The sequence below is a fragment of the Lactuca saligna genome, chromosome 4 (assembly GCF_052625555.1).
Source record: "Lactuca saligna cultivar CGN05327 chromosome 4, ASM5262555v1, whole genome shotgun sequence".
In the NCBI taxonomy this organism is placed as follows: Eukaryota; Viridiplantae; Streptophyta; class Magnoliopsida; order Asterales; family Asteraceae; genus Lactuca; species Lactuca saligna.
Window position 1 is genome coordinate 178376033 of NC_136420.1, and position 11899 is coordinate 178387931.

Here is an 11899-nt window from a genome sequence, read left to right on the forward strand (position 1 = left end):
TCCCGGAACACGTAGCCTACTCTATTTTTGGAAACGGTTCATCTTTGGGATTATCATATAAAAGGGATAATCTTTTCTGAGAATCATTACGTGATTCAAAATTTTCAGACGAACAAAAAGCCCTAATCTTTCTTTCAAGAACTTTCTCAGATTAACAATGGTTGCTACTCAATCGAACACAGAAGAAGTTATTTCAGAGTCCCTCATGAAGATTCAAAGCACAAATTTGAAAGATGATCCCAATGTATCATCTTACCCAGAAGAATTGAAGATGTTAATCGTTGCACTGAAAAGATAACCATTGTCAACTGCTATGTTCAGTTCATTCCCAGTTCCTATGACTTGGTTGTCAATGACGGCATCCACTGCATCATTCAACTATCCAACAGATGTGATAACCTTCAACCTGGTAAATAACAAGAGGGTTCATCTTACCAAGAACATGTTCATTAACTTCTTGAATGTGACAACCCGACATTTTTACATTGTGAAATCGATCCATATATCTATAATTCACGTGAAATTAGCATCTTTTAGCAATATGTTGGGTCCGCACGAGTGTATTAGGCTTAGTATATCATAAATACGAGCCATAGGAAGGGTCAAGAAGGGTGTCACATCGTAAAATCCAGCCAAACGCACCAAAAACATCTAGAAGGCTACACTCTCTTCCTCACACTCGACCCTATATATAGTAGAGAACCTCTTCCATTCACTTTTGGCTACACTCTCTTCCTCTCTCTACTTTCTCTCTCTATGAACATCACCTAAAAACACCTAGAAGGCCTTCAAAACGAGAAGAACATCATCTTTCAACTTGTTATAGAGGTAAAACACTTGAATCCAAGCCCAAAACTCAAAATGTTCTTCGTGTTCTTCACTCCTTGAAGGTTTGTGGCCGCACACCTTCATCAGGTGGCCGTACATATCTAAATCACCCTCCAATGTGAGAGTACGGTCACATAATCAACACATAGGACTCAAACAAGGAGTGTACGGCCGCACATCCCTGTGTACAGCTGTACACCGCTGTGTACGGCCGCACACTCTAGTGTGCAGTCTCACACACAAGTTTGGCCGCAGTCCCCAGATGCACACTCTTTGTTATGGATATACACCCACCCTAATATTCATATTTAGCCTTAAACTTGCATAAATCATTGAGTATAGAATACGGGACACTTAGTCCTAGTGATTCCAAGTCCTTAGGGTAATTTCTCATCATTTTAGTCATGAAACATCCTAACTCTAACTTATATATGTGTCACCATATGATTAATAGGGGCTACTTGCGTTCAGAGCATCCATTAACACTCGACACTCGTATCAATATCACACTTGAACCCTACATCAAACGGTGAGTTCATACCCCCTTAATTGACCTTTTAAATATTTTTAATTGTTTTATGGGGGGGGGGGGGGAATACGAGTTGAATTCAATACATCGCAAAACCAATCACACGTGATTTATGTCTTACTATCATAAGGATTTATACATTTTAAAGTATTTTATCAGATAAATTATTGCAACTGTTTATCAAACTGATTTTCACAAATCAATTGTCTTAAAAACCATTTTTAACATTTTCAAAACCTAAAATTATTTCCAAATCATATCTACACTAATATATTTATATAAATAGGTATTGAAGGATTTAGAACGGATAATTGACCTTATTTCCTGTTCTTGTTTGATTGTGGGCTTAGGGTATTAGGTTATCTGTTCGACTGTCGTTTAATATTTAGTTATATATATATATATATATATATATATATATATCTTGTATATTTGTGTTGGATATAAAAGTCTTAATTCTAGATCGATACTTCTACATACCATCGACACTAAATCAAGGACTCATTGTAACTATAATAGGTATAGTCAAGAATTACTACTCATTCTGGATATCACTATGATACACGCTATGGACAGTACCAATCTAAGGCTATATGTACAAAGTACAATGTGAAGAGAACGTTATACACTATACACTATACTAAGAGAACACTATATACCATACGTAAGAGAATACTACAACAAAATGTGATGCACTATCTCTCTATACCACCTATCGATATGCGATTGTCGGATATCCATCGCCTTCTGGAGGAAGAGCGACCACTATGTGTATAGATCTATACGGGACAGATTTTTCCCCATCCCAACTGCTAGCTTCAGTCCGAGCCTTTTTGGTCCACGGATGACAAATACTACTACACTATGGGTGACCTGGAGGGTCGACCACCGTAATACTATCACCTAGTATGTTCTCATACGAGTTCACATTTAAACATAAATTAAAAATACATCCCGAGGTGCATACAAAATTAACATTAACCGGAGTTTACATTCACCATTATATTTAACCGGCAGGGGCGCTGCTGGAGTAAAACCCTATTCCTTCTCTATAATGAACGAGTTTAAAACTGTATATTCATTTTTAACACTCTCACTAGAAGGCTATTACATTTACAAAGAAACAAACTTACAAATAACCTAGTTTTGGTGAAAAACTACTTTTTCTAGAAAATATAGGATTTTCTATGAATCAAGCTACTTTCAAATTTTAATAACAAACATTTCACTACAAGATTTTAAACACTTTTATACAAGCAATGACACTAAATACTTATGAACTCACCAACTTTATGCTGATACTCGCTTTCAAAACAATTTGTCTTCTAAGGTCAAAAATAAACAGGTATTGATGCAGCTTTTGGGAAGATGGAGCACATATAAGACTCATCTTTTACTTTGTTCATACTTTTGGTGTCTACTTAAATGTACAGAACAAACATGTATTACAATTAACATATTAATGTAATGAATATGGTTGCTTGTTTTTACAATTATGCATTATTATGATTCTGAACATGAACTCCTCCACCTCAAAACGTATTCCGCCGTTCTAGGTTTTGGGGTGTGACTAATTGGTATTAGAGCTTTGTTTATAGTGAATCAAATATATCAACCCATAAAAGATATATGAACTATAAACACTTTAGGACTAAAACACTCTGACCAATAATATATACTTTTAAATACTAAAATATTTAAGTAAGTACATATACATTCACGGATACAAAGGATCAGTATCATACTAGAACAAAACAAAAGTATTTAGATTGTTGAGTAGCACAGTTAGGCTTAGAGACATATAGTCACATCTGGGTAGATGTAGCCCAATCAACTACATTTTTCTAGGAGTGACTAGCATGTGCCTAAGGATGGTTGTGGTGCTGCAACATGCCTAAAAACTTACCAACAATATCCCAATAACTCTAACACAGGAATACTATAGGAGTATTCTGCATTACTATAATTTACTTAAATGAGAACTAAAAATGTCATTATTAGGAGAGTAATAGTTGCTAAGACGATATAGACTTAGAATCTGTGATCTTTGCTTATTCGAAGGTCTATCTTGTTTCGGTCGCATATAATTAGTATGCACTATGCAAGTATTGGTCTGGCTTATAATGATTCTCTTATAAGTATCTTAGATTAGTACGTCTATTAACTCTTCTTCCGTTTTTCTCGCATAGATATCATGGCCGGATTTCATCATGGTGACCCATACTTCCTAAATCACGGCAATGCGGGGTGACTCGACGAAGACCGTGATGAGGAACATCAGATCCCTGTGGATGACCACCAAGAAAGAAGGTTTCTTGGATGGGTCAAACTTCGAGCCCGAAGTCAACAACCTACCTCCTGCGGCCCCGGTCCCGAACCCTAACCCCCGCCAGGCCTTCCACGGCGCTACGCCTGCATGGGTGGAATGCATAGAAACGTGGGGTGAAGAGCAAAATCAACCAATGCCCTTCAATGGAGACCGAAGCTTCTACCACAAAAGTGAAAGAGGAATGGCGGACAGAGTTTTACCCATTCTGGTCCGAAGAGTTGCCCGCAACGAAATTTAAGGCAGGGCTGCTCTCCAGCGTATCGCGGAGGTTGATACAAATGGAGGACTGCACTCCCTTCGCACCAGCCGCCTGGAGCATGCCAATGAGAGGTTTGCAGCAAGCCGCGAGGCCTTACTGCAAGCATTGGATGAGACCCGGGCTGAAGTTGTAGAACTCCGAGTTCGCTAGAGGGTCTATGAGCGACACCTCCTCGACATGGAGCGCCAGCTGGCTGATCTTCGAGTCCGCCCGAGAAACATCTGCCGCTGCTTTTGAAAGATGACTAGTGCATCTTTTCTTTTGACTTATGAATAGTCTTTAATGTCTTCTTTTGAAAGAAACACTTGTCTATATAATATTATCATCTTTTAGTATGCTATGTAGCTATCTAGACTGTCAATCATTTTCTCCTCATGGTTTGATGTAAGGTCTACCGTTAGACCATTTTTCCATAACTCATTTCCATCAGTAATACCATTAATATTGACAGTTATCTAACCAATTGGGAAAGAGTCTATATTCTTATGTCTCCCTACTCGGTACATGACCTTGTTTGACATATTGTGTTTGGTGGTTTAATGCATAAAACACTCTCATCCTACTCACCATTGTTTCTAACTATTATCATCATCCATATAAAATTTTTCAGCAAAAGATGCCTCCCCGTAAGCGCCCAAACAAAGGTAGATCTGTGGCTCAAAATCCTCCACCACCACCCCCTCCACAATTCGATCTAGTGATGTTTCGAACGGCTGTAACCGCATCGGTGACTGCAGCTCTGGCTCAAATAAATTCCGGGGATGCAAGTGGCGCTGGGATGGGCGGAAATTCTAGACATGGTGAAGATCATCCATGGGCACAGGGATGCACCTATAAGGATTTCATGAACTGCAAACCAACCTTCTTCAATGGGACTAGAGGAATTCTTGCATTATCCCAATGGATCAAAAGAGCCGAAGCCGTTTTCGAAATGTGCTCATGCCCCGAAGAGAGCGAAAGCAAGTTCGCTGCTGCTACCTTCACTGAAAGGGCCCTGACATGGTGGAATGGCCACGTAAATTCCCTCTCCTTAGTAACAACCAATGCCATGGGCTGGGACACACTAAAGGACCTACTGAGAAAGGAATACTACCCTAGAGGCGAGGATCAGAAGCTTGAGGAGGAACTCTGAACCTCAAGATGAAGGGGACAGATATAGTGCCTTATACGGCCAGATTCTGTGACTTGGTGACTATGTTCCCTAACATGATCGCTTCTGAGAACAAGAAAATCGAACGATACATTTGGGGTTTAGTGCTCCCGTATCAAGGAAATTTTCTATCTTCACATCCTGCAACCTTTGACAACACTAAGGAGTTGGCCCACAGGTTGATTGTGTTGGTTTTGAGCATTCTAACACTCCTAAGTGTACATGCAACCCTAAATACCTTGGATCTATGTTTTCTCTATTATACATGCAATTATGAACATCGAAGGTATTATTTTAATCTAGCATACAAAATAATGAATATAACAAGATAGAATACATACCTCTTTGATGTAGAATGTCTTAATGAAGCCTGAGTGCCTAGTGCCTCAAGTGTGACACCTCAAATGGTCCACACAACACTAAATACACTTGGAATAACTTGAGAGAATTCTACAACTTATGAAATCGGCTAGCCCTTCTTCTACTCACACTAGTGGCCGATTTTGGTGAATAATATGATGCTTGTACAGTGTGTTACAATTAGGGTTACACCATGTAAGCCCTAATTGTCATGACCTTTCATTTCCATCACCCATGGGTTATGTAACATCCATGGAGTATCCTATGGGTTCAACCCAACTAGATAATCCATGGAGCATTAGCCCTCTATATAAGTATGGATGATTTACACAATGAACCCATATATTTAATTAGTCTTCTTTTGATCACAAAATTAATTCTAAATTAATTCTTGATCAATACTAATTAAATATTATTATTCTTATTATTAATATACTAGAACTTATAATATATTAATAACCATAAGTGTCTTATTTCTCTCACTTAGTCTATCCAAGTGCATGATGCCATGCAACCCAAATGGACCATGCCGGGTCGGGTCAAGTCTTACCAATTATAGTCATGGACTTAGACGTTAATCCAACAGTCTCCCACTTGGATAAGTCTAAAACTATTATTGCGAATGACTTCAAGAACCGACCGGAAATCGTAGCTCTCAAAAGCTTCTGTCGAACTCTGACCTTGCCGATGATCTCTGACCTTTGTCAATAACTTGTCAATTAGATAAGTGATCATACATTCCTCCATTCTAGATATCATATGGACTGAGACATGGATTGTAAATTATTATCTCTGTCCATCTGTTGTTTCCCGATTTTTGATTCATGATGACTGACTGATTGAACAGATCAAATCAGTCCTGGCATGGCCAAGCACTCACTTGTGCCATCATTAAATCACCGAGGGGCCCATAGATATCGCTTTTATCCTGAAGGTAAAAGGATTGGATAAACTTCGACTCATATGGCTTGTTCTACAACTTGTTGAATCATACACAAAAGCACGTTTTATAACATAGAGTTACCAATACGGTTTCGTGCAATCAATGTACTATCAACTCATAGTAACAACTCATTTATCTAGGTTTGAAGAATATAAGATATTATTGTCTCATGATCACTCATGATAAAATCCATGAAGTGATTCCAATGAGTGCCGGTTGAATCCAATACTCAGAACTTATGAGCACTCATGAGTGTTGTAGCCCTTTGTCCAACATCTTAGACTTGTATGTGACATCCCCAAAATCACGGCCAGAAAAGACCGGTTTTGTTTATACTTTATTTCAAAATCAGAGTTATCTTTTAATAAAAGGTTTGCGGAATTTGTCCCAAAACAATAATATGATAAAGATTTATCAAAAGCATTTCCATAGAAATGTATTCATTAAAAGACTCGGGATGTCATGTTCGTACAGATCAAAAGTATAAACAGTACAATATAAGCCTTACTACATTATTTCATATCTACAGGCCTATATCCGTAATCCCTCGTCCAAAACATCACACCTATGCCCATGCGCCACTTCCTGTAATACATAAAACTGAGTGGGTCAGGCTTGGGAGCCTGGTGAGCACATAGGGTTTTCAACCCACAATAAATAAGTTTATTAAGTTCATCAATCAACAATAACCCGATTACCCGTTCCCGTTATCCTCACTTTACGTCCCTAAACACCTATCATAAGGGACCTAGCCTAAGGATCATCATCGGGACGGACACTACTGCTAAGGGGATTCCTCAGCAATAAATGTCCTAATAGGCAACCATGTGGGGGATGGAGTACACCGGTGAACACATCGTTCACAACACCTACAGGTTGCGAGCCTGCTAGTGTTCCACTGGACTGTCTAGAAGAGTCCGTGGTCGTCATCTATACTCCGCTAGATGACTGGATCAACAACAACAACATCGAGGCCTCTCATCATTTTATCACACATCACCTATTACATCTACCCATGTTTTACCCCAACATTTTCGTAGATATAAAATACGTATACAGTTTGAATCATTGAAAACATGTATAACAACGTTCATCTAGCATAGATAGCAAGTATTCAGATAATATGCACACATAGCACGTAATTTATATAAAATACTTCATATCTATGTGTAAGTTGAAGGTAACTATGCACTCACTTGATTAGGTGGTGACTCAGCACTCGGACAGCGCTTCGCTACTCTCAAAATGATATTCCTTCGATAAAACCTAGTACCAGTACCACTAAGGTTTAGTCTAACGATAACCGTGACTAATTAATAGTCTGACTATTATTATTATTATATAAGCGTTAAATAACACTCAATATAACTCATAATAATAGCCCAAATACTCATTATAACTTCCTAATAATGTTACTATATTAAAACATAAGTTATACTAAAGATAGCGTAGGCATAGCTCACTTACAGCGGGTTTTTCGCAAAACCGGGCTTCGCTGGAGCAGCGTTCCCGAGCCGAAAGGCTCTTTTCTCGGGACTCCGGGAGCCTCGGGGCTTCCTTCGGGTGCTAGGGGGTTTACCTAGGCTTTTAGGGGGGTTAGGGGGCTAGAGAGAGAGTCTAGAGAGAGAAAGAATAGTTTAGGAAGGTGTGAAGAATGAGGGAACCCGGCACCTCTATTTATAGGGGAGAAATTGGGTGGACTCGTCGAGTCTGAGTCATGACTCGTCGAGTCAGTCCATGTGGTGGCCTTCTGGTGGTGCCACGTGTCCAATTCTGGTGGTGCCACGTCACCCCCTATCGCGTATCAGCCTTCAAACTTAGAAAAATCATAACTTTCGCATACGAGCTCCGTTTTCGACGTTCTTTATATCCACACGTAGGTAAAATCAAGATCTACAACTTTCGTTTAGACTCCGTCGGCTAATTCTCGACCGATCTCAAATTTAACAGTAAGAGGCGTTTAGACTGTTAAATGGCCGCGAAGAGTTCATAACTCCTTCATCCGGACTCCGTTTTCGTCTGTCTTTTTACCGTTGAGTTCCTATTAATGAGATCTTCAACTCTTATTTAGGTCGCGTAAGCCAAAAACCGCTCGAACTAAAATTCGAGTTTCGGGCTGTACACTGCTAAGCCGAATCTTAGAAAAATCATAACTTCTTCATACGAAGTCAGATTTGGGCGTTCTTTTTATCGATGTTCTTAGTTTAACATATTCTACGACTTTTGTTTAGATTTCTAAGGCTAAAAAGTCTTCTATCGTAAATTCACTATTTACGTCTCCCGGTGCCGTGCCGGTTTTGCCGTAAAACTTCGGCGGGCCATAACTTCTTCGTTATAGCTCGGATTTCGGCATTCTTTATATGTACGGAGACCTTGAGACATATTCTACAACTTTATGAAGAGATATCAGGATTATCTCACACTTTAATTTTGATGCTCATTTTTATTCTTTATTAATTATATATTTATAATAAAAAATAAACACATAAACACACATAATTCACATAATACTCAAATATTTCATATTTATTACTTCAAAAAGAGTTACAATAGTTGACCTAGACTATTACATTGACAAAAATGCTTAGCCCTGAAACCCGGGCGTTACAATTCTCTCCCCCTTAGGATGATTCCGTCCCGGAATCATGCATCAGCAAACAGATGTGGATAACGACTCATCATGTCATCCTCTGTTTCCCAAGTGAGATTCGGCCCATTCGAATGTTTCCATTGGACTAGCACTAAGTCGACCATCTTGCGTCGTAACTTCTTAGTCTTACGGTCAACAATTGCCTCGGGCTCTTCGATCAGCCTTTTATTTTCATCCATTCTTAACTCTGAGATTGGAATTATGTCGGGAACATCTCCCATGAATTTCCTCAAATAACACACATGGAAGGTGTTATGAATACCATTGACTTCTTCGGGCAATTCCAGCTTGTAAGCTTGGTCCCCAATCTTCTGAAGAACTTTGAACGGTCCAATAAACCTTGGACTCAACTTTCCTCGTTTCCCAAATCGTATAAGTCTCTTCCACGGTGAGACTTTAAGCAAAACGGAATCCCCAACTTCGAAGGTTACCGGTCATCTTTTCTTGTCAGCATAGCTCTTCTGACGATCCTGAGCTGCTAACATTCTTTCCCTAATCACCTTCAATTTCTCAGCAGTCTCATGGACCATATCGGGGCCCATAAACTGCTTCTCTCCGGCTTCAAGCCAACAAGACGGCGTACGACACTTCTGTCCATACAAGGCTTGATAAGGTGCCATCTTGATGCTCGAGTGAAAACTATTAGTGTAGGAAAATTCTACTAGAGGTAAGTGTTCGTCCCAATTCCCTTGGAATTCGAGGGTACATGCTCTCAACATATCTTCCAACGTCTGAATCGTTCTTTCGCTCTGACCATCAGTTTATGGATGGTAAGCAGTACTCAAACACAACTTTGTACCCAACTCCTCTTGTAGACTCCTCCAAAACCTCGATGTGAAACGACTATCACGATCTGACACAATCGTAAGAGGGACATCGTGAAGTCTTACAATTTCCTTCACGTAAGCATTTGCGAGCTTATCCATAGACCACTTCTCGTTGGCTGCTATGAAGTGTGCACTCTTGGTGAAACGATCCACGACTACCCAAATCATGTCGTGTCCGTTCTTCGTTCTGGGCAGTTTAGTCACAAAATCCATGGTGATGTCTTCCCATTTACCCATGGGTACAGGTAAAGGTTCTAAACTCCCATACGGTTTCTGATGTTGTGCCTTAACCCTTGCACATGTTACGCACTCAGCCACATACTTCGCAACATCGAGCTTCATCGTCGGCCACCAGTAGTAGGGTTTTAGGTCCCTATACATTTTAGTGCTACCGGGATGAATCGAGTACATGGTCTTGTGTGCTTCTTCCATTAGAAGATCTCTTATTCCTCCCGTCTTAGGTACCCAAATTCGATCTTGGAATACCTTCAGTCCTCGACTGTTCGTACCGAACACTAACGTTTTTCCCAAACGTTCTTCCTTTCGGTCGTTCTTTTCTAAGGCTTCTTCTTGAGCTTTCCTGATACTTTCCACAATCGTCGAGACGACTTCAATTCTTAACGCTCTTGGCCTTTTTCCTTCAAGATTGACTTTCCGACTGAGAGCATCAGCAACAATATTTGCTTTACCTGGGTGGTAAAGTATCTCACAGTCGTAGTCCTTGAGAAGTTCTAGCCAGCGTCGTTGCCTCATGTTCAACTCCTTCTGATTAAAGAGATACTGGAGACTCTTATGATCAGTGAAGAGCTTGCACTTCGTGCCGTAGAGGTAATGCCTCCATATCTTTAAGGCGAATACTACCGCTGCCAACTCCAGATCATGAGTGGGGTAGTTCTTTTCGTGATCTTTCAATTGTCGAGATGCGTATGCTATCACCTTTTCTCTTTGGGTCAGAACACAACCCAACCCGACTCCAGATGCATCACTATAAACTGCGAAATCTTCGACTCCATCGGGTAGAGAAAGTATCGGTGCTTCACATAACTTCTTCTTTAGCTTCTCAAATGCCTCATCGTGTTTCTCACTCCATGTATACGTAGCTCCTTTATGGGTCAAAGCTGTTAATGGAGCAGCTATCGAAGAAAAGCCTTGGATAAATCGTCGGTAATATCCGGCTAATCCTAGAAAGCTTCGAATCTCCGTGGGATTCTTCGGACGTTCCCACTTCATTACAGCTTCGATCTTGGCGGGGTCAACCATTATTCCTTCTTGGTTAACAACATGACCCAAGAATTGGACTTCCCGTATCCAAAAGTCGCATTTGGAGAACTTTGCAAAAAGCTTCTCCTTCTTTAACACCTCCAACACTTCTCGTAAATGCTTGTCGTGCTCCTCCTGGCTTTTCGAGTAGATGAGAATGTCGTCGATGAACACTATCACGGATTTATCGAGGAATGGTTTACAAACCCTGTTCATCAAATCCATGAATGCTACGGGAGCATTGGTTAGTCCGAATGACATAACCAAGAACTCATAGTGTCCATATCTTGTTCTGAATGCAGTCTTCTCAATATCCTGCTCTCTCACCTTCAGCTGATGATCTCCTGACCTAAGATCGATCTTTGAGAAGTAGCTCGAACCTTGCAGCTGATCGAATAGATCATCAATCCTCGGTAATGGATACTTGTTCTTCATCGTTGCCTTATTCAGCTCTCGGTAGTCTATGCACATCCTCATGCTTCCGTCCTTCTTCTTCACGAATAACACCGGAGCTCCCCAGGGTGATGAACTAGGTCGAATGAAACCGCTGTCCAACAGCTCCTGAAGTTGTGTCATGAGCTCCTTCATCTCTGTCGGCGCTAATCGGTAAGGTGCTTTTGCTATCGGTGTTGTTCCTGGTAATAAGTCTATACGAAACTCTACTTGCCTATCAGGTGGTAATCCGGGAAGATCTTCGGGAAAGACTTCCGGATAATCGCACACAACTGGTATATTCTGCACCTCTTTCTTTTCCTTCTTAGCAT